This window comes from Podarcis pityusensis, assembly GCF_964106645.2.
Source record: "Podarcis pityusensis genome assembly, chromosome: 5".
NCBI classification, from domain to species: Eukaryota; Metazoa; Chordata; class Lepidosauria; order Squamata; family Lacertidae; genus Podarcis; species Podarcis pityusensis.
The window spans coordinates 21,155,585-21,178,702 of record NC_138032.1 but is presented as its reverse complement, the minus strand read 5'-3'; the positions used below and the strand labels follow the sequence as shown (position 1 = coordinate 21,178,702).

The window sequence follows — 23,118 nt, the reverse complement described above, 5'->3', positions numbered from 1 at the left end:
GTCTTCAGGCAAAACAGGGAGGTGAGTCGCCAGGGGATCGGGACTGGCTGCTACCCCAACAAAGATAAAAGGCTGTTGGACCCCATCCCAAGTTGCAGGAGCAACATTGCTGTATGCTAGATCCTGCCTGAGATCCTGTACCTGCCCTTGCCTGGTTTCCTGGCCTTGTGTCCTGCCTTGGCCCTGTCAGATTGACTCCTAGCGGAACCTTCAGATTCTGGACCAGTCCTGGACTGAGTTTCATGGGTTACCTCCGGGCCCAACATATTCACAAAGCTAGAGTTCTAAAAACACTTACAGTACTAGGGAGCAAACCTGTTAAACACAGGGAGACTGCTGAGTTTGAACGCAGTGGATTGGGCTGTATGTAATCTCGCTCATTATACAGAGGCAACCAATCTCTATTAAGTCAGGCACCCGACTGTCAGCACTATTCTTTGCTTCAGAGCAGTCAGTTCCGAAAAGCCTGCAGGAATGAAACAGTCTTCACCTGCCGGTAGAAGAACAAGAAGCAGGGAGCTGGTCTAGCTTCTCTAAGAAGGGAGTGCCAAGTCTGGGAGCAACCACTGAGAAGGCCCTTTCCCACGTCGCCATCAAACGTGCCTGTGATGGTGGCAGGATTAAAAGAAGGGCCTCCAACCAAACAATGTGGACACAAATGCATCTTTTAGGGATAAGTAAGCATTAATAATATAATAATTTTATTATTTATACCACGCCCATCTGGCTGTGTTTCCTCAGCCCTTCTGGGTGGCTTCCAACACATATAAAAACATAATAAAACATCAGACATTTAAAACTCCCAGTACAGGGCTGCCTTTGGATGCCTTGTAAAAGTTGTGTAGTTCTTTATCTCCTTGACATCTGATGGGAGAGCGTTCCACAGGGCGGGTGCCACTACCGAGAAGGCCCTCTGCCTGGTTCCCTGTAACTTTACTTCTCACAGTGAGGGGAGCTGCCAGAAGGCCCTTGGAGCAGGGTATTGCCTATATTTGTTAAAATAACATGCAAAAACGCCTTGTATTGTGGAAAAATGCTTGCAAAATATGTAGATTAGTCAAAACAACAATAAAAAGGTGTGTTTGGGGGAAATTCACACTAAACCGATGAATTTTCAGAAGGATTTTTTTAACACTGCAAATTTCTGTGGAAATGTACACAACTGAATTTAATGCTGGAAAAGTGAGAAACGGAGAGAAGCCAAAATTGGTAGATTTGTTCAACCCAACTGCTTACCCTACAATGTACCCCAGCTGTTACAAAGACCAACTACACCTCAGTCTTCCCTTCCCTGAAATGATGCCTACAGACCGAACACATTCCATGAAAGGGTAAGTTTGTTTAAGGGCCTCGCTCTGCTTTTCTTTTGAGTTATAGAAAGAGGGAGGGGGAGAATGGCCTCATGTCCTTGTCTTTCAATCTGTTCATTAGGTCAGCTGAATATACAGCCCAACAGCTGCGCCGTGTTACTGCATTTCAATTACTTAAATGGAGCGCTCTGTTTTGGTGACACGTTTTATGGTCTTAACAGCCCATTAAAAATGTTCAGGGGAACATTCGCACCTTGCTCAGTGCTTAAGGTGTAGCCACTGCAAATATGTACTCAGCTGACTGACATCAAACAGGCCCACCAGGCACCAAACAGATCCCTAAGATATTAGAGGAGAGGGGAGCTGAACCAAAACCACCCCTCTTTTTTTTAAGTATCTAGGAAACAATACAGTGGTACCTCAGGTTACAGACGCTTCAGGTTACAGACTCCACTAACCCAGAAATAGTACCTCAAGTTAAGAACTTTACCTCAGGATGAGAACAGAAATCGTGCGGCGGCAGCTGGAGGCCCCATTAGCTAAAGTGGTAGTACCTCAGGTTAAGAACAGTTTCAGGTTAAGAATGGACCTCCAGAACGAATTAAGTTCTTAACCTGAGGTACCACTGTACAGTGAATATCTGAGCAGATCAGTAACAGAAATGAAAACTGGAAGTGGTATTCAGTGTAACCAAGACTCAGGTGATGAAAATAAACTGTAGCTTGAGGCAGAAGCAATGCTGAATAAATATATTAAAATAATTGCAGAGATAAACTGAGTTCTTGCATGCAGTTCCGCTGCTTGCTAAAGGCATTCTCAAATATCACTGCAAGATAAACAGCTTATTGTAGAGTCGGTGCAGCTTATGCGCACAAGTTTTTTTGTCCACACAATGCCATTGTTGTGAAAGCTTCCCCCCCACTCCTTTGCAGTTACGTAATGCACAGTTCTCTTTACAGCAGAAAATCTGATAAGTAAAAACAACCTATTATACGTCTGCAGTCGCTAGTCGTGTGGAAACTTCGCAGGTCTTTTCGTGAGGGAGGGCAGTTCGTCCAACGCTGGGCTCAACGTTGGCCATTTTGTTTCCAGGAAAATATGAGAAGGCCTATTCCTCCAACTGCCACATTGAAGGCATATTTGCATTTCAACAACCCAGTTAGGAGCTCTGTTCCCTCAAGATCTCCACACAATGTGGGGGGGGGGGGATTAGTTGAGACACTCAGCGCTGTCTTTAGCATATGTACCATTGGAGTGCAAAGATCCACCCAGCGCCCCCAAATTTAATTTAGCCCCCAAATTAACTTTTATTATGCTTATGTCAGACACCACGCTTACACATTATCTCTTGTTTATGAAAGAAAGAAGGAAAAAGAAACAAACTTCTTTATTTGCTCATTTATTTACAATACACTTATACTTAAGTGTACAACACCACCACACTTAAACTTATAAGTATTGTTTAGGCACCTACTTAGGAGAAACATCAGTCGTGTCAAAGGTGCCGCTGACCCCGCTGCCGCATAGCAGCTCAATACAATACGTAACATAATATTTTTATGTAAGAGTTAATTTCGCGTGCACAGCACCGTTGAGTCTGACAAGCGCCGCTGTTGTGAATGACAAGCGCCACCGCTGGCGCAGCGTGTCTTTGGTAAATGAGTGCACAAAGTCGAAAGTCCTTTAATGAAACAGTAGGTATACATTTTGGTAATACCTAAGTATATATGTATTTTGTTTTTCTAGCTTGATCAACATTATTTATTATTTCATAACAGGTAGATAGTTAAGAGCTTAGGCGGCTTCAGTGGCAGACGCCTGGCGCCCCCCAGAATTTGGCTCCCGGGTGCCCCGCACCCCTTGCACCCCTGGGTAAAGACAGCCCTGCAGACACTATAATTGCACCATAGAGTGAGGCAGAGGACTTGTGGCGCAGCAAGGCAGCAGCACAGCAGTGTGTCCAGGGGGAGAGTGTGCATTGCGGGGCAGCCGAAGAGGAACAGTGCAACCTGTTGACGGAAATGGTACTGCGTACCATTGAGTACCGCCAGAAAAAAAGTACTGCTCCTAGCCATGATGGTTATGCTGGAGAGTAATGCTTCTAAATGCCAGTTGCTGGAAGCCATACAAGGGCAGAGAAAGGACTCTTGTGCTCAAGTCTTGCACGGGTCCTGCTTGCCAGTTTTCCACAGGCATCCGATTGACAACTGTGAGGACAGGGCAAGCTATTGGCTTGGCCCAGAAGGCTTTTCTTATGTTCTGACAAGGCTGGAGAGCTCAGTCAGTAGAGCATGAGACTCTTAATCCCAGGGTCATGGGTTCAAGCACCACACTGGGAAAAAGATTCCTGCATCACAGTGGGTTGGACTAGATGACCCTTGTGGTCCCTTCCAACTGTACAATTCTATGATTCTATGTTTTTAAGCCAGGGGTCAGCAACTCAGGCAGGCCCCACAAAAAACCCAGAGATGCATTTTAAATAAAAGGACACATTCTACTCATGTAAAAACACGTTGATTCCCGGACCGTCTGCGGGCCGGATTGAGAAGGCATTGGGCCGGATCTGCCCCTGGGTCTTAGGCTGCCTACCTCTGTTTTAAGCCAACATGCCAAATGCACACACAGAACTATTTGATCTGAAGAACTCTTTTGCGAGACGAGCCCCACTAGCAGAGTCTGGAAGTAGGCGCAGTCATGTCGTATTGGGCTGGGCCATTCACGGTGCAATTCTATACATGTCTACTCAGGAGTGAATTCCAGTAAATGAAATGGGGCTTGCTCCCAGGTAAACAGGGAGAGGATTGCAGCCTAAGTAAAGGCCGGAGTAGGCTGCAGCTCTCAAACAATTTGGAAGATGTGGAAGAGCTGCAATCTTTGTGAAAGGGGCCGCTGTGTGAAAGACGTAGAAAAGATTTCTGCTTGTTTTTCCACTAGTGAAAGGAGGAAAAGTGCCTGGAGCAATGGAGGGAGAGAAAAAAGGCCCCTCTCCTGAACACTCATCTGGCTGTTAAAGTGAGACCACCCTTGTTATATTTGCAGACTAGGGCCCCATCAGGCGACCTCTTGTTTGGGCCTTACAAAAGAAAAGAAATCTATGTGGGTTTAGTTATTATACACTTTCGTTGATTCAGAAAGAATATCGGGTTTCAAACATTCATTGGGGGAAAGGCGAACAACTCTGAAAATGGCGATGGAGTTGGGGTGAGATGACCTGACAAAAGGTCCTACAGTGCTGGCTTTAGAGGGAGGGCAGCTGCCTGGGCCCCACACTTCTGGGCCCCTCCAGAATCTTGTACAAAATCCTGCCTGCCTCCTTTATAGTCAAGTCAGTCGCTATTAACTCAGCAACATTGCCAGCAAGCAAGTTCCTCATTGGTTATTATTTATTAAATTGGTATGACGCCCTTCATCCGTAGATCTTGGGGGAAACCTAGGCATTGGGCTTCTCCTCCTTTAAGCCAGGCCCATCCACACAAGCCCATACACAAGATCCTTGACTGGGAGCTGTCCTGCCCATGCCCAGTTGCCCAGTTTTCCATTTCTCCCAGGACACAAGCAGGGAGGAGGCAGCCATCTTGTTTCACAATGAAATCTCAGCAGAGCGAAGGAAATGCTGAGCTTTTGGGCCGTTTCTGTTCACATAACAGCAGCACCTCTGGAGATAACAGCTTATTTTCCTCTTTAGTACGACTTGCATTCGTTCTGATGGTTGGTATGATGTATTCAGTAACATTCTTCCCCCCAGCTGCAATTGGCCACAGCGAATGCATTGTGATGCACTCACTGATGATTTCATGGCGTCATCATAGAATCGCAACGTTGGAAGGAGCCCTGAGGGTCATCCAGTCCAACCCCCTGCAATGCAGGATTCCCAACCGATGCAGGAATCTCAATCCTATGGTGAGACCTGCCCGGTTGAGCAGCTGAGGGTGCAGAGGATCTCTGGCTGAGCCTGGAGCTTCCTGGATCAGCCAGAGATCTACGCCAGTGCAACTTGATCACCCTGACTCATCTGGGGCCGTTTTAGCAAAGTTTGCAAACAGCTGAGAAAGGGAGGCGAGAGAAGCAAGGAGGGCAAGGGGTTGTTTCAGTGACAAAAGGGAACCTGGAGAGATGTGAGTGCCGGCAGCAAGCTGCCCTTTAAGCTTCTTTTTTCTAAATAGCTCGGTGGGTGGCTGGTGCTTGTTCATGAAAGGAAGGTTGACCTTCTCCATGGAGGGGGTCACCGGGAGGCGCAAAGAGGGTCTTGCTGGCTCGTCCTCCGTGTCAAGCTTCTCAGAGGGGGGAATTCTGAAAAACACCAAAAGGGCGCGATTTGGGGGGCTCTTCTGAAACAAAGCTCTATGGATGTCTGTCTGCCGAAAGGCTGAGGTAATAAATCTCTCAGGGTCGGGCCAAATTAATTAAAAAAAAAAAAAATCACAGACTTGGTGGGAGGGTCAGGGAGGGTTTAAATAGCTTATGCAAAAGGTTGGCCTTGTATTCTGAGATGGATTCCTGATGCTCCTGCAGGGAGAAGGGAGTTGGTGAGTCCTGCTAGCAAAGGTGGAAATTAAAACTAATATAAATGCCATTGATAATAAAGAAAACATAGGCCTTGCAGCAGAACAAGGCAAGTGAGTGCTGAGGTTGCAAAGTGGGTTCTGAGAAGGAAATCACAATTCTTCCTTAATGTGAAACTCCAGTCAAATGTAAAGCCAGCAAAGCAGGGAAGATAAGAGGCTAGCCTAGCTATATTTCTGCTGTGCTGATTTTCTGCGTATTGGGAATTTTAAAGAAAGAGCGTGGAGGAAACATGTAAAAATGGTATATCCCACCTGCAGTCAGAAATGTTGCAGTCCATTCACACCTCGCTGTACTGCTTGGAAGATTTCTGAGAAGTTGAGTTGACTATACCACTTGAGATTGCAGATGCGTGAATCCCATCATTGTTCCCTGACATTAGAAAAAGAAAAATGAAAATCCTTGTAAGAAGAGGACAGCACAGCAGGAAGAGAACTGGGCTAGGAACCTTTCTTCCCGGTGTGCTGTTTTTCTAATGGCGTGGAATTTTCACATTAATAAGCAACTGGGAACTGGATTTCCTGTATGCAGTCCAAAGCGGTACAGCAAGAAAAGCCCTGCTGGAGAAGATTAAAAGCCTATCTCGTCCACAGCATCCTGTTGTTTCCCACTCCCTTAGTTCTGCTGCCTATATAAGCCAGGTCATAGATGGCAAGCTCAGTCTTAGCTCAGAGAACATGAACAGAAGTAGGAATAGAAAGCCATTGGGGAGGAAGCAAGGGCACCTAAACCTTGTAACAATATTTGCAGAGCCATGGGGAGGTCTGCTTAGCACACGGGGAACTGTAGGAATCAGCTAGTCATAAACCCAAAGTCATCTAAGGCATAATTCACCAGCTTCTTCCTTACCCTTGGCAAGCTCCTGCAGCCATCCCGTCAAAGCATTTTATTGTGACTTTCCAAGGAACAAACTGTTAATTCTGGTGATGCTCTGTTCTTCTTCCAGAAGTCAGAGGTGCCTCCCAGTGGCAGAATGCAGGCTGAAGTGAAGCAAAGGAGGGAAACGTTTATATTATCACCTGCTTTTTTCATTATATTACATGTGGTTTGGTGGCATATGGTGAATGCATTCTAAATTCCAGGAGTTTGCTAAGAGCCATATTTATTTCAATAGCAACAGTATTGGCTGACTTACTTGAGAACTGGACATCGCAATTTCACTACTTTGTTCTGAAAGTTGCATACACGAACATTTCTACTTTTTTATTTCAAAAAAATTATATCCCACTTTTTAAAAAAACTTTCAGCAGTTTATCTCTAAGCGAAGTGAGGTATGAACAAGAATCTATTATCTAGACGTGAATTTTTCACCATGAATTGTTTAAAAAAGTAAATAATTCAACATTTGTCACCAATTGCTATAAAAGTGTTTAATTTCAGTTTTGGCTGAATTGTGTTCACAATCATGCGCACTGATATGCAGCTTTTCTTACGCACTCAAAACATTTAACATATTTGAGCATTTACAGGCCAAGTAAGGTGGGCCTTTAATGTTATCCCAATATTGCCTCTGCAGGGATGTGTCTCAACAATGATGTTTAGCCATACATATCCTGGCCAACACACAGAACTGATCAGGCATCTCCTAGCAAATACATAATGTGTGTGGGGGGGGGGGTTTCTATGCTAGGAGAAGAAGGAAATTTTGGAACTCACAAGGGCATATTTTAAAGGTCTGGCAGCCTATATTTCCATGCTTTGCTACATATTTCGTGATTTAAAATCTCTGCTAGGGTTCTGTTACCAAAGACTACTTGCCCCAAACTTGGTTCTTGGCATCCAGGAATTCTCTTTTATATCTATATTTATTTTTTCCTTGCAATCATCAACAACTCCCCCCCCCCAAAGTAACAGAAGGTTGGATGTTCCAAGGCTGGAAGATAACTTTTAGCAATGGAAAGTTTGGGCAAACAAGATGGAGAGGGCAGGATGTCCTCTGTGCTCTGTTCCCTCGAGGCTAGAATAGAAATGGAAACATCATAACTTGCTCACTTTAAAACTGGACAGGGCGGAAAATCCCATGGAAAATATTATCTGAAGAACCTTTGTACATTGGCAGGACAGTGGACTCGATGGACAAGAACATTTTCCCTTCATTTCTCAGTTCCTAAAATAGGCATGGTGGTTATTTGTTTTTGTTTACCTCCCTCCCATGAAAAATGGCCTTTCAATCATAGGCTAGATTTTCTTTTGGATTTCTGAGGGGGGAAGTTGCTGAGGTGCCGGACACGTTTTTTCTGTCATGTTCTGTTGTTGTTGCCTCTTGATATCTTCCACAACTCCCCTGAGGATAGATAGACCTAGGAAAAATAATCAATTACAAGTGCATTAGCTCTCCTTGACATATGAAATCACTACTGCCCTATGTCAGGCCCAGCTACAAAGCCTTTAATTGGCAGGAGAAAACATGGGTGGATAAGCTTTTGGAAGGTTTCATTCCATGCCCTGCATGCCTCTGTCCTGTGGGTAACCTATAACCAGGGGGTGACCTTAATAAGTAGTACAAAAACCATGATGTGAGCATCTTCAAATGAAAAACCAAAGCAATTCCATGTCTTGTCATGCACAAGGTAATATGTATAATTTACAGTGGCGTGCTGAGCTTTGAGAACAATGCATGGAGATCTCTACCTTTTCATATTTTGGAGGACAAAGCCCCCCATAGTAAGTGCTGAATTATTCGCTTTCTTACAACACATGTGAAAGTTATAAATGTCTACATTTTTATTCCTGCAGTGGTTCTTAAATCTCCTAATGCTAATATACGTCAAAACTGAGAACATGCTGGTAACATTGTGAGACTGTGTTCCAAGGAAGGCAGGTAATGTTCTGATAATCCAAATAAATATGGTTGTCAGGTAAGCCCGGGAGTTAGTAGAAATTCAGCACCCACCAAGCAATTTTTAAAAAATGCTAATCTACTTTAAACAAACCTACCATCTCCCCTCCGTTATCTTTCTCCCTCTGTTTACCTTCTGTCTCTCTCTAACCCCCCCCCCCAAAAAAACCCTTCTACTTATCTCTTTCTCCTTCTCTTTCAAAACCTCTTTTAAAAGGATAATGAAGGGGGTGTTGCTGGTATAACCTGCTTCAAGCCATTCACAGGTCACAAGGCTGTCAGCACACCCAGGTGAAGACCTGTGCCACAGGGTAGTTACTAGTTTCCTGTAACACGTTAGGCAAGTTGCCATGCGTTCTTGATGTTTGCTGTATTCCTGGTCTCAGATCTTTTTATCAGAAAGCCAATGGAAAGGGAGAGGCCTGGTATGTCCTTCCTCACAATGAGAGTCTTGTCTAGATGGACTTCTTTCACTACCAATATTTTTTTGCTGATCCTCAGAGTTCAGATATGCAAGGGCTTCTGGGTGTCCCAGACCATAAAGTTTGTACGTTTGACTCGCCACACCCACCACAAAGGTAGGTTGGTGACAGCCATTTACCTGCAGTCAATCAGCTCCACGTTCGGAACACACCTCATTGTTGACATGCTGAAACGCTGCGTACGTGCGTGAACCTCCAGGCCATTCTGAGCCACATAAAACTGCACGTATGGTTTGTGACCAGCGACACCATGTTCCTGAGCATAAGCATGCCCAGACCCCATGCTAAATTGATTTACTAGCCAGTTGTTTCCTGTATACATGTGGGTGGAGCATTATGTGGGTGGCAAATTTCATTGTTCCAGTTATGAGGTCTGAATGTAAGCATTCGTTGCCGTAAAGCCCTCAAGAAAGGACCGCATGTGCAGACCAGACGAAACCCAGCCTCAAATAGACACCCCATAAAGTAGAAAATAGTTCCAAGAGAAAGGTCATGTGTCAGCTGATTCCCTGGGTGTGGTGACCAAACCATTCTGCTTTCATGTTCCACCCATTGCTGGCTTAATCTCTGTTTGTGGCTGTTGACGTTGGTTTTCTCACACGCTGCTAAAAATAGCTACCCTTCCTCAATGGGGAATGGTATAGTAATTGACTGGAGAAAGATTGTGAATGTAATCAGACTGCTGGTGTGTCTGATATGCTCCGGAGCCTGCAGTCGCTTTCAAATAACCTTTCATGCACAATTCACGATGACATTTTAATTTTTATTTTAGAGCTCAAAATGGCTTGAGCTGCGAAGGTAACCCCATCTCCCTATCAGGCTTAAGCTCCTGAACAGGAACAAAAGTGCAAAGGTCAAGGTGAGATAAGGCAATGCTCAGAGGAATGCAGCAAGTCTAGGAAAGCCGAGAGGAGACTGGATGAGGTTCAGTGGGCTGAAGCTGAATTTATCAGTGTGCTGCTGTGTGCAGTTCTGCTATCTGTGCAGAAAAGTTAAAAGGCAACAGAGATGTGTCACTGTTTATTGACTTAATTTACCTTTCCATCCCACCTTTCTTCTACCAGGGAACTCAAAGTAGCATCCAAGGTGGTCTCTTATCCCAGCACCGACTGCAACTTAGCTTTAGCAAGATATTGGCCCCATGTGCCTTCAGACCATACCGTGGGAATGAGATTTTGTTGGTTTTCATTGGCTTCCTTTGTTGGGTTCTGTGTTTATACAGTGGTGCCCCGCAAGACGAATGCCTCGCAAGACGGAAAACTCGCTAGACGAAAGGGTTTTCCGTTTTTTGAGCTGCTTCGCAAGACGAATTTCCCTATGGGCTTGCTTCGCAAGACGAAAAACGAAAACGTCTTGCAAGTTTGTTTCCTTTTTCTTAACACCGTTAATACAGTTGCAACTTGACTTCGAGGAGCAACTCATAGAATGCGGTGTGGTAGCCTTTTTTGAGGTTTTTGAAGACTTTGGTGATTTTTGAAGCTTTTCCAAAACTTCTTTTAAACTTTTAAAACTTTTTTGGGGGGTTTTGGATTTTGGGTTGGGGTGTTTGGAATTCAAGGACTTGGTGTTGGGGAGGGGTTTGCAAGAATCTGGAAGCTTGTGTGTTTTTTTCTGAATTTTTATGATTTTCTGTGACCATTGGGCCACTCTGCTTTTTTTAAAAAAAAATTCTGGATTTGAATTTCTGTGTGGTGGGTGGCTGGGGGAACAGTTGAGGAGGGGTTTGCAAGAATCTGGAAGCTTGTGTGGTTTTTTTCTGAATTTTTCTGATTTTCTGTGGCCATTGGGCCACTCTGCTGTTTTTTAAAAAAGATCTGGATTTGAATTTCTGTGTGGTGGGTGGCTGGGGGAACAGTTGAGGAGGGGGTTCTTCAGCAAGAAGCAAAGAGTGGAAGAGGAACCTTCTTCGAGTTGTCCCCCAGAGTCTTAGAAAATGTACTGTACACTTTGTTGATTTTTAAATGTTTTTCTGTCATGTTTAGAAACTTAATTTATTGTTCCTTCAATTTTTGAAATGCTCTTTACAGTATGTGTGACTTTAAAGAGCACTTAATAAACTCTTGTTGTACCAAATTTGGCTTTGTTTGGACTTTTTTTGACCATAGGAACGCATTAATTGGATTTCAATGCATTCCTATGGGATTTCATGCTTTGCAAGACGAAAAATTCGCGAGACGAAAAAACTCGCGGAACAAATTAATTTCGTCTTGCGAGGCACCACTGTAGTTTTGTTTTATAGTATAGTTTTGCTCTGCATGCAAATCTGAAGCAGATGATTACATGTTGAAACACAGAACACACGGAAAAATCTCAAAATCTATCCCAAGATAGAAGATAAATATGAGAATGAGTTTGGGCAACCTTGTAGGTCTATGCATGCAGAAGGTCCCCCAGGTTCAGTCTCTGGAATATCCAGTCAACAAGCAGCAGGCGACGAAAGACCAAGACCATAGAGAGGCACAAGCAGACGACACTGAGCTAAACAGACAAATAGACTGAGGCAGCTTCTTCTTATGTTTCTGAAATGTTCCAGAGCAGAGAAGATTCCTAAGCTGAGTTCATAGCCTGGCTGATTTTACAGAGTGTAGGGTATATAATATGGTCTGCTCTGACCTATACAGCATTGGATGGCTCCTGTAGGTCTGGCTTCCTGTAATTCTCTCCTTTGGCCAGAGTTCAGGGCCAATTTGCGTACTATTTCAGCCATGCCAGCCTACTGAGAAGTGCTTCCCTGTGGCTGCTACTCTCTATGATTGGAAGAGCTGTAATTAGGGCTTTTTTTTCAGCCGGAACTCGCTGGAACTCAGTTCTGTCACCTCTCAGGTGACCGCCATTGCCATTCTAGGAGAATGAGGGAGGTGTTCATGGCGAGCTCCAGCACCTCTTTTTCTAGAAAAATAGCACTGGCTGTAATATATAGAAACACTTTGCATGAGTTGACACAAATTACATGGAGACTGCATGTTGACACTGCCCCTTCCTGGCTGGAGTTAGTGGCATTCCATTTCATTCAGGGCAACAAAATGGTGCACGTTTATTGCCCCTCGTGTGGAGCCACCTCCATTTTGTGATGGTTTCCATGTGGTTGAGCTAATGTGTTGATTTGATTAGTCTGAATGTATTTGTTTTGCCCATCAGAATCAGGAGAACCCACAGATACTAAATTACACAATCTCACACACTATGCTCCACAGTATTTTTCTTTGTGTGTAAATCATATATATATATATATAGCCTTGAGTAACTCTGATTTCTGGCTTATGTAGCCATAAAAGTCAAGACAAGGCATGTCACAAATTAATTTGCAGTGATGCTCTGCTTTTTACGACATCAGCATGGAGATGACTTTGTTCACTTGTCCAAATAATTGGTTGTGAGGGAGAACACACACGTTCCATATAGCTGTCGCTAACAAGGACTGGCATTACGTGCTGCCCAACTTTGTGAAGGTTTTGTACAGAGAGTTCCACACTGTACAAAAAAGAAAAAAAGCTTCTTCCACCTCTCCATGCATGATTTATCACTTACAACTCTCATGGATACCACTTCCCACCCCCCTCCTTTTAACAGAAGCAAACTCTGAATATAACAGTTTCTCCAAAACATATATTCCTCTTCCATCACAGCCAAGAGTGGTGCTGTGAATTCAAGGTTTCAGCATAAAAATTAATGCTGGGCCAAACTTTGGACACAAGAAGAGCCTGCTGGATCAGCAAAGGGGAGGCCGGCCACCCAAAAACCCAGGGCGGCGCTGCGCGGTTCCTCCCAGCGCCATACAAAATGGGGCCGGTGCCATTGTCCCACGCACTCCGCTTTCGGGGGCAGCAGGGGCTTCTCAGAGGAGGATTGGGGCCCGAAGAGGGCGCACAGGACAGGCAGCATCTTCGGCCTCGGCTTCAGCAGGTTGTTACAGCAGCCCGGGAAGAAGAAGAAGAGGAGTTTGGATTTCATATCCTGCTTTATCACTACCCTAGGGAGTCTCAAAGCGGCTCACAATCTCCTTTCCCTTCCTCCCCCACAACAAACACTCTGTGAGGTGAGTGGGGCTGAGAGACTTCAGAGAAGTGTGACTAGCCCAAGGTCACCCAGCAGCTGCATGTGGAGGAGCGGGGAAGCGAACCCGGTTCACCAGATTACGAGTCTACCACTCTTAACCACTATACCACACTGGCTCACCACACAGGAAGTCGGCCTGGAGGGGAACAAAATGAGACTGGGCTGAGTAGCACCGGTCCTTTCCTTGCCTTCGCCCTGCCCCAGCCTGCAGCTGATTGGCCTGCTCAGTTGGGGGCGGTGTGAAGGCCTCAAGGCAAGGAGGGTGGCATCTGGAATCCAGGTCACAAACCCCACCCACCTCTCGGAGGGGAGGGTGGTAATTGTTGATAATTTTGTCACCCCCCTCAGGGTTGATACCCGGGGTGGCTCGCACCCACCACACACCCCTTCCTATTCCTCTGTGGATTTCCAGCAACTGGTATTCAGAAGCGTTCCTGCCTCCAATTAGTAGCCATGTCCATTAATTTCAAGGGTCTCCTTTGAGTTTGACTTAATTGGATATACCTAGAGAAACATAAGGGAGAGCAGACAGGGGGCTTGAAGTTGTCCATCAACACTGGTCAGCAGACTGAGCTCACCAGGCCACAGCCTTCCCTCTTACGGTGAGCTTAATGCATTTTTATTTAGATTATAGTAATTATTCTACATGTGCATCTAGACATATCAATTAGACTATGCAGATTGGAGGCAAATAGGTGCCCTCTTTTGTTGGTAATGCCTAATGCCTAGCTAGGGCAGACACAGAGCTGATCCACATGTATTTTTCTTCTGTTTTTACTCTAAAAAAATCTCCCTTCTTCCAAAGGGTTTTCCAGGGTGTGATGAATCACAGCCTAGACACATATCGGAGCAGACACAAAACCGCTTTCGAAAGACCAGCTTGTATGACTTGATACTGAGTAGCTGTCTTCGCTGTGGATTTTCTGTGCAGCAAAAAATAAATAAACCAACAAGCAGGCAGGCAGGTCACTGTTTTGCTGGCTTTTGGCTGATTTGCGAGGGCCAATTTGAAACAGCTGTTTGTTACAAGTCATATTTTATGTCAGCCACATTCCCCTTCCAGCTGGTGGTTTGTCAGACACTCCTCCAGATTTCCATGGACAAATTCGTTATTCATAAATATTTGCCGAACCATGCGGCTGAATCATTTTGTCAGGCAGAGGCTGCTCAGAGAACTGCTGCTTAGACACTTGGCTGGTTCTTTTTTGTTCCAGATTGTAGGTTCCGCTTCCTTTGCTGAAGAATATACCACTGTAAACAGGAGATGAGTGTTTATTATTGTTTTCGACATATTTTCAGACTGATTATCTTCAGCGCCACATTTTGCTACTAGACTTTAGAACGCTGGCTGTGTCAGCAGCACACTATTCAGCTGTTCTCTGAAATATTTTGAGTAACCAATATAAGCTGAACAAGCTATAGCTTAGGGTCCCATTCTCTCTAATGGGGCCTCCTGCTGCTGCCGTGCCGCTGGAGCACGATTTCTGTTCTCATCCTGAAGCAAAGTTCTTAACCTGAAGCACTATTTCTGGGTTAGTGGAGCCTGTAACCTGAAGCGTATGTAACCTGAAGCGTATGTAACCCGAGGTACCACTGTAAATCAATTTTCTCCCCCTCCCCCCTTTTTCCTGGTGTTAGGATGAGCCACCAGGATCAACAAATGTCTGCTGTCTTGGCACACGAACAAGTGTCTATGAACAGAAAGGAAGTATGATTAATCTAGCTGAAAACCTCAGATGAGTGATTCTCACCAAAGGCTTATCCTTGAGCACCAATTTCTACAGTTCATTTTTGCAATCACAGTTTTCCTGGGAACCAGGGCAAAGACTGTGTGGGGAGTTCAAGCACCAAAATCAGATATGGGTGAGACACCAATGGCTATTAGATACCAGCAGGTTTTTATTTTATTATTTTTTGAAGGGGGAATAAAAAGTCATTAAAATGAATTACTTGCTTCCCAAACTCGAAGTCTGATTGTTTCTGTTGACTTTTTAGCAGGACTGTTCCCCAGCCAGTTAAACGAATGTGGGGAAATAGTTCAAAAGCCAGCTATTTGCTAAATACAGTTGCGTGTCAACCGTCAAATATTCAACAGTGCTGTGTGTTTTCTGCCAAGTTCTGTCAAAATCTAAACATCACTGCCTGCCAGCTGTCACAATTCCATTGAAATGCTAAATACAACTGCATGTTGGCTGTCAAATATGGATGGCTTCATGTCAGCTATCAAATACTGCTCTTCAAATGAAAAGATTTGGTGAATACTCAGTGTCAGTGATTTGCAATGGAGAATTTGGGGAGGCATATTAGTTTCATTTCTTTATCATAAATATTAATAGTAATTTCAGTTATCTGAGTGCCACTCCCGATATAGCAAAAAGGGCACACTCCACACAAAATAGGAAAGTATCAGCAGGCTCATTAGGGGAACCCAAAGGTTTGCAAAAGTAGAGAGAAAGCAAAACCTGGAAAATAACCTGCTGTGGAGAACCCTACCCCAAAAAAGAAAATTCAGGCAAATGAGGACTGAATTTGTTCAGTGGTCACAGAATGTCGAATGGCTGCTGGTTGTGGTGTCGATGTAAAATTCAAGTGGTATGTGGAATGATTATCTTGAAAGAATAGGAGCATTCCGCACCACAACTGTTTCTTGCCTGTACCACTTCTGTATTCTTAAATAGTGAAACTATCTAATTGGCAATTTCCAAAACAATACTCAAATGGAAACACAGCCACACTTCGAAATTTGCATATCTCCGAATTTGCAATGCAGTTCTCTGACCAAGCAGTGTATACAAAATTGCATAAAGTAGGGAATAGTGTGCACTAAAATGAATATATTAGGAAAGACAATGTACAAAAATGTACTGCATTAAGGGAAATTGCCTGGTGAAAATAGGTACTGTAGACAAAATTGCTTAGAAAATAATGTTTATTAGCAGAAAATTTGCTCTAAAAAGCTGGTGAATTTTTATGAGGATTAAAAAAAACAAACCAAAATCGCAGGCTGGTTTGGAAATGTAGAGGGCTAAAATTAAGAGTGGAAACATGAGAAACCAAAATGGATAGTTTGGCCCATTCCTAGCTGCAAAGCAAGCGAGTGTTGTTTTTCACAGCTGGGTCTCCTTGGATGCATATCAGGAATTCCTCAATGACAGGAACAGTAATGGCAGAAAGGCTTATGTGTAAAAGACAGCCTGCCCTCTCTACTGGTCTAACATCATAATGAATACAGTGGTACCTCTGGTTGCGAACGGGATCTGTTCCAGAGGCGCGTTCGCAACATGAAAAGCCCGCAACCTGAAGCGCCGTATCTGCACAGGTGCACGGCCCGATTTGGCGCTTGTGTGCATGCGCGAGTGGCGAAACCCGGAAGTAAGCTTTTCCGGTATTTCTGGGTCGCCGCGGAACGCAACCTGAAAAAACGTAACATGAAGCAAATGTAACATGAGGTATGACTGTATAACACTGTGGGAGGTTGTGGGTATGCTGTAATCTAAGTCACACTTCCCGCTCAGACAATGCAAGAATACCACTGCCCTACAAGAACAGGCTGTACGTGAAGGATAGAGGATGGAAAGGCAGAACGTTGATCAGAGTTTACTGGTAGACAGATCTCTGGATGGTTTGCAGGGGTTTCTGACTCTCCGTCACTTAACAATCGCAATAACATAAAGGCTTTTCTCCCTTTTCTCATTTCTCTAAATTAGGCTGTTTAGAATCAATAGGAACTCAAGAGTAGGTATGCCCTTCTTTCTATACGCAGATCTCAGTTTATAAATCATGGGGTGCAATAGATAATCGGCTCTGCTCCATCCTACCATTTCGCTCACTTCATTTGCTCAGGCATTTAGACACCATTTTGACAACAGTTTATCCTTGCTGGGTCTTGGTTTCATCATTCTTTTTCTTGTCCAGCTATTTATTCATTTCCCTTATGGGTAGGAGTGGTGTAAATTACAGTGGTACCTCGGGTTACAGTCACTTCAGGTTACAGACGCTTCAGGTTACAGACTCTGCTAACCCAGAAATAGTACAGAAATAGTAACTTTACCTCAGGATGAGAACAGAAATCGTGCGGCGGCAGCAGGAAGCCCCATTAGCTAAAGTGGTACCTCAGGTTAAGAACAGTTTCAGGTTAAGAACAGACCTCCAGAACGAATTAGGTTCTTAACCCGAGGTACCACTGTACCTAAATAAGTGTAGTTTAACGTGAGAGTTTTAATAGGTGTTTTTAAAATGTATATTCCCCCCCCCCCGGCTTTTCAGTATTGAAGATTGAGCTACAAATATAAATGAATAACCTGGGAGCCACAGCTTGTTAAGGGCTCTGGTAATTGTAGCTCTAAGAGGGAAACAATATTTCCCAGGATTCTTTGGGGAAAATCATGTGCTTTAAATGTGTTTTGGATGTGCTTTAAATGTATCATGTGGATCTGCATTTTATTGATTTGTAAACATCTTTAGGTAAGATTACTTCTTCTTTTTTTAAGCAAAGCAAAATAAGCTTTATTGTACTAGCCAAAGGCCATGACAAAACCATACAAGCACTTTCAAGAAAAGAAATATCTATATAAGTATATAACTACAGGGGTACCTCGGGTTAAGAACTTAATTTGTTCTGGAGGTCCGTTCTTAACCTGAAACTGTTCTTAACCTGAGGTACCACTTTAGCTAATGGGGCCTCCCGCTGCCACCACGTGATTTCTGTTGTCACCCTGAGGTAAAGTTCTTAACCCGAGGTACTATTTCTGGGTTAGCGGAGTTTGTAACCTAAAGCATCTGTAACCTGAGGTACCACTGTATATATAAAAAGCAGAGCCACTGCCAGAGCCATCAAAATCATAAAATGCAGGTGCATGTGTCAATTGGGGACCGCATACAGCATGCAGTATTTTCCTAATTAGACCTCTGAATCTCCCTTACAGTTCACTGCAATGTTGTCCAGATTCTTCCGGATTTTTCTTGCTGCCAGCGCAAAGGGGGCCACATTATAAGTCACTGGGCCATCACTGAGTAGCCATAGAACCTCCTCCACCTGGGGGAGACAGCTTTCCTGGACAAACAAGGGATTTAAAAAGTGTCTCCTAGGTTCTCTGCATAGTGGGCACTGTGATAAATACCGGTAATCCTGGATGTTCCTCCACCTGCGGTTGCTCACAGATACAAAGTCTATCTGCGTATGGAACCCTATTATAACTCCCATCCATGACTGCAAAAGGCATTACTTGGAAACACAGCTTAGTAAAGGCAGATCTTAATGAAGCTGTCTGAAGGCTTAATTAAAAATGAATAAAAAGTGAAAGCCACCAATCAGTGATTCAAGAAAGGAAGACCAAACTGGTAGTGCTCTGACCCACTTAGGTTTGTGAGTTTAAGTGATGATTCAGTAAGAGAAACGGACTGCGCTTTGGTCCTGTTCTCCCAAACAACTCATGCTTTTTCACCCATGATTTGGGGAAGCACCAGCTGGTTAATATTTGCTGAACCCAAAGTGTGTGGGGGGTGTGTGTGTGTGTTCATAATCTCAGCTATTCGGCACATCTTTTCAGAAGGGAATGATGTGGCACAACTATAACAGACCTTTCTGTTTTTAATATTCGGTTGGGAGCCGCCAGTGGCGTAGCGTGGGGGGTGCCAGGGGGGCCGGCCGCACCGGGCGCAACATCTGGGGGGGCGCGCTCGCTGCCTCCGGAGTCGCCGAAGAGCCTCGGGCGCAGGCTGTAGCAGAGCCCCATGTCTCGTGGAACCGACGAGCTGTGCGCGCGCCCGGGCTGAAGGCATCCGGCAGGCAGCGGCTCTCAGCCCCGCGCGTCAGGGCCGCGGAGGACGTGCCAGGCAGCCCCTCCTCACAGCCCTGCCTCCGCTGCTGCTGCTGCAGCTGCTGGGCCATGTTGCATTTTCCTCGCCTCTCTGCCCCCCTCCTCCTCCGGGCAAGCGGCGTGGTTTGGGCGGCAGCGCCAGCAGCAACTCGACTCAGATCGGCAGGTTAGGGGTTGGGGGGGGCGCAAATTACTTGCCTTGCCCCGGGTGCTGACAACTCACGCTACGCCGCTGGGAGCCGCCCGGAGTGGCTAGGGAAACCCAGCCAGATGGGAGGGGTATAAATAAATTTTATTTTTATTATTATTATTATTATTATTATTATTATTATTATTATTAATGTGTTACCTTGCTCCAGCAATGGGTGTGTTTGCAGCGATGGTTGGAGAAGATATTCAATTAAGTTTTCTTTTAAAGTTGAACCTACCTAATTAGCATTTTCCGAAACAATGCGCAAACCAAAACATAGCCATCTTTCTGAATTCACCCTTGTCAAGATTTTGCAAAGATCTCCAGCCAAGGAATGTGTACAAAAATACATCTACTGGGGCAACGTATGCATAAAAATGCATATATTGGTGAAAATAACATACAAAAATGCATTCTATTAGGGTAAGCTGCTTTGGAAAAAGATGTATTGTTAGAGATTGGGGAGACCGAAATCTAAACCCACACGAAAACGGATGGAGATGGAGACTATTACATTCTTCTTCTCCTCAAAAATTCCCTCATAATCAGATGTACCATCTTTGGTAAGAGAGAAATATATGCTGGTCAAGCTATTTAGTGCTCTAAATTTCAGGGAACATGGCTTCCATCGCATAGATTCCTTTCACATTAATGCTGAACACATTATTCCACACTCTTCACCATAAGGATCCAGGGCATGATATAACTATTTTAAAATACAACATTAAAATCAATTAAAACAATTTGCAGTAAAGAGAATAAAGAAGGCTTCCTCAGACTCGGCCTTCCCGATGTTTTTGGACTACAACTCCCATCATCCCTAGCTAGCAGGACCAGTGGTCAGGGATGATGGGAACTGTAGTCTCAAAACATCTGGAGGGCCGAGGTTGAGGAAGCCTGGAATAAAGAATAAATACTATTCACTCACACACCCCTCAGGTGTCAAAAGCTGGGGTAACGAGGTGCATATTGAGCATATGACCAAAACTGCACAATGAAGGTGCCAGACACGCCTCTGGGGAGGGGATTCCAAAGTTTAAGGGCTGCCACAGAGAATGCCCTCTCCAGGGCTGTCAGCCCCTGAATTTCTGAGGGTGGTGGAACTACCAAGAAGGTCTCTTCAATTGGTCTTAACACCTCAGATGTTCTATAAGGAAGGCCCTCTTCATGTTAATGTCAAAGGTTCAGCTAGCGGGGTGCATGGTCACTGGGCACATTGGCATAGGTAATGTCAGGAACGTGGCTCACCAGAGTGCAGGGGGAGAGTCAGACTCAGAAATTGAGCTAAGTGAAAGAAGGACCGACTCAGCAGAGGAGAGCTGGCTGACACTGTCAGCTCTCAAGAAGAGGGAGAGTTGGAAGGCAGCCAGAGCATTGCTAGGCAATCAGCAGATAGGCAGAGGTCTGAGACTGTGTCAAGTGAAAGTGGGGAGGGTGAAGGTCAGCCTCTCAGTCCCCATTCTAGGAGACAGAATAAGATCAGAGGGCAATGGAAGGGCAAGAGGGGAAAGGCAAGAGATTGGCATCCTTCCTGCTGTGGAAGGGGCAAAGATGCAGACTGACCAACTATTGTCAATGCTAGCGGGCGAGAAGCCATGCTCTGGATGTGTTTTGTTGTAAATAAACATACATAAAACTGCCGGAGAGTCATTACTTCTTATTGGGGCTTGCTTGCCTGCCAGAGATCGTTAAGGTAATGTCTTCTGTCTAATACATGGTTTTCTCTAAAGCTTTCAGTGACGGGACTTCAGTATACCCTGGAACAGGCCAGGCCATGTTGAGCATTTAATCATTTATGGTGAATGTACAGCTCAGGAATCCTGCACACTAATTGTGGCCCTCATGTGATATCTTGATGAAACGCAGGCAAGAACTGTCTTATTGTATGACCATAAACAGAGGTTTTGAGAATGACAAAATCTGAATCCCAGTAGGAAGAGTAGTTTTAGGGACATGCTGTCACTGTTAGCTCCACTGTCGCCTTGTTGTCATGGTATTGGGAATCTCGTTTCCAGTTACATTCTTCTTCAGCAGCTGTTTCTTCACTCATTCCCTTCCCCATTTTTTGTTGTTGTTGTTGCTGTTCTGCAATTGTACACTAAAGCTGGGTGTTCCTGAAGTCGCTTGACTTTCTGTGCTCATAACTTCCTCATAGTTCTTCTGTGTGGGGTGGAATAAAATTGCCCTGCTACAGTTTTACGGTGCAATAATTTAGCCTGCAATAAAATGGCCCATTCTTCAATAAAACAGTGTACTATAAGACTCCTGGTAGCGCAACTATACCATTGCACAGGGGTGAGGTAAAACCAGAGAGGGCAGAGGACAAGAGCAGCACATAGGCCTCAGACTTCGCTTCCAGTTTCCATTGGAAGGCTGCCACATGTGGGGTAGAAGTATCATGCAGAATAGAGGAGCTGCTCTCTCTCTTTCCCCCTGTCCCCCAATCTACGTGTTTCTTTGGAAGTATTCTACTGGGTATTTGGGCCCTTGGGCAAAAGCTCCTTAGCACAGCCTTCATCGACCTGATGCCCTCCGGTGATTTGGAATGCAAGCCCCATCCGCACAATTTGGCGAAGGCCAAATAAACAGCCAGAAAATGGAGAATTTATTATTACCTCTAAGTGGACACAGCCATTGTTCCTCCATCACAGGGCTGGTCCTGGCATGCAGCAGGAGGAAATGACTTGCATCATGAGAGTAGGGCAGATAAAGGCAGAAATTGCTTTCTGAACAATGCGATAGGACTTCTAAAAACTTTGTTCATGGAATCGTAGCATTGTAGCGTTGGAAATGTGTCCCGAAAGACCTGCCACCTTCTTTATGGGCCTTTTCCCACCTGGCCTGGGAGGGTAGGGCCCTGAAATATACTCGGAGTCAAGTGTGGATTTCATGCTCTTTATTCAGCTCATAGTAGTGAGGAATGGAAGTTCCCCCGAAATGTCTGCTTTATATACATTATTTACACAATGGGCCCCACGTGATTGGCTAATTCTGGGATTCTCCTGTAGGCCAATCAGGCTGCGGATTCACTTCCACCTGGAGTTGGATTGGCTGGCTCCTGCGGACCAATCAGCCTGCTGCATTCTGGATCCTATTGTTCTAGGACCAATCAGACTGCTGCATTCTGAATCCTATTGTTCTAGGACCAATCAGACTGCTGCATTCTGGATCCTATTGTTCTAGGACCAATCAGACTGCTGCATTCTGAATCCTATTGTTCTAGGACCAATCAGACTGCTGCATTCTGAATCCTATTGTTCTAGGACCAATCAGACTGCTGCATTCTGAATCCTATTGTTCTAGGACCAATCAGACTGCTGCATTTTGGATCCTATTCAACTCAGTACATAACAGGCCCTGACTGACTCACATTCTGAAACACAGCCCAGAATAACTAAGGAGATAGTACAAGAATACTTGGCTAGTTTAGATGTATTCAAGTCTCCAGGGCCAGATGAACTGCATCCAAGAGTATTAAAAGAACTGGCAGATGTGATCTCAGAACCACTGGCAGTCATCTTTGAGAATTCCTGGAGAACAGGCGAAGTCCCGGCAGACTGGAGGAGGGCAAATGTTGTCCCTATTTTCAAAAAGGGGAAAAGAGAGGACCCAAATAATTACCGCCCAGTCAGTCTGACATCAATACCAGGGAAGATTCTGGAGCAGATCATTAAGCAAACAGTCTGTGAGCACCTAGAAAGGAATGCTGTGATCACCAATAGTCAGCATGGATTTCTGAAAAATAAGTCATGTCAGACTAACCTGATCTCGTTTTTTGACAGAATTACAAGCCTGGTAGACGAAGGGAACGCAGTGGATGTAGCCTACCTTGATTTCAGCAAGGCATTTGACAAGGTGC

General features: G+C 44.7%; 1 long non-coding RNA gene across 1 annotated transcript; it reads right to left on the bottom strand.

Annotated features, from left to right (window-relative positions):
- Positions 1-4,677: 4,677 nt before the first annotated feature.
- Positions 4,678-6,821, bottom strand: LOC308478538. Its single transcript, XR_013987120.1, has 2 exons — positions 6,128-6,821; positions 4,678-5,600 (listed from the first exon to the last, which is right to left on the bottom strand). It is a non-coding gene; the product is annotated as an uncharacterized lncRNA (long non-coding RNA).
- Between the last annotated feature and the right edge of the window lie 16,297 nt (positions 6,822-23,118).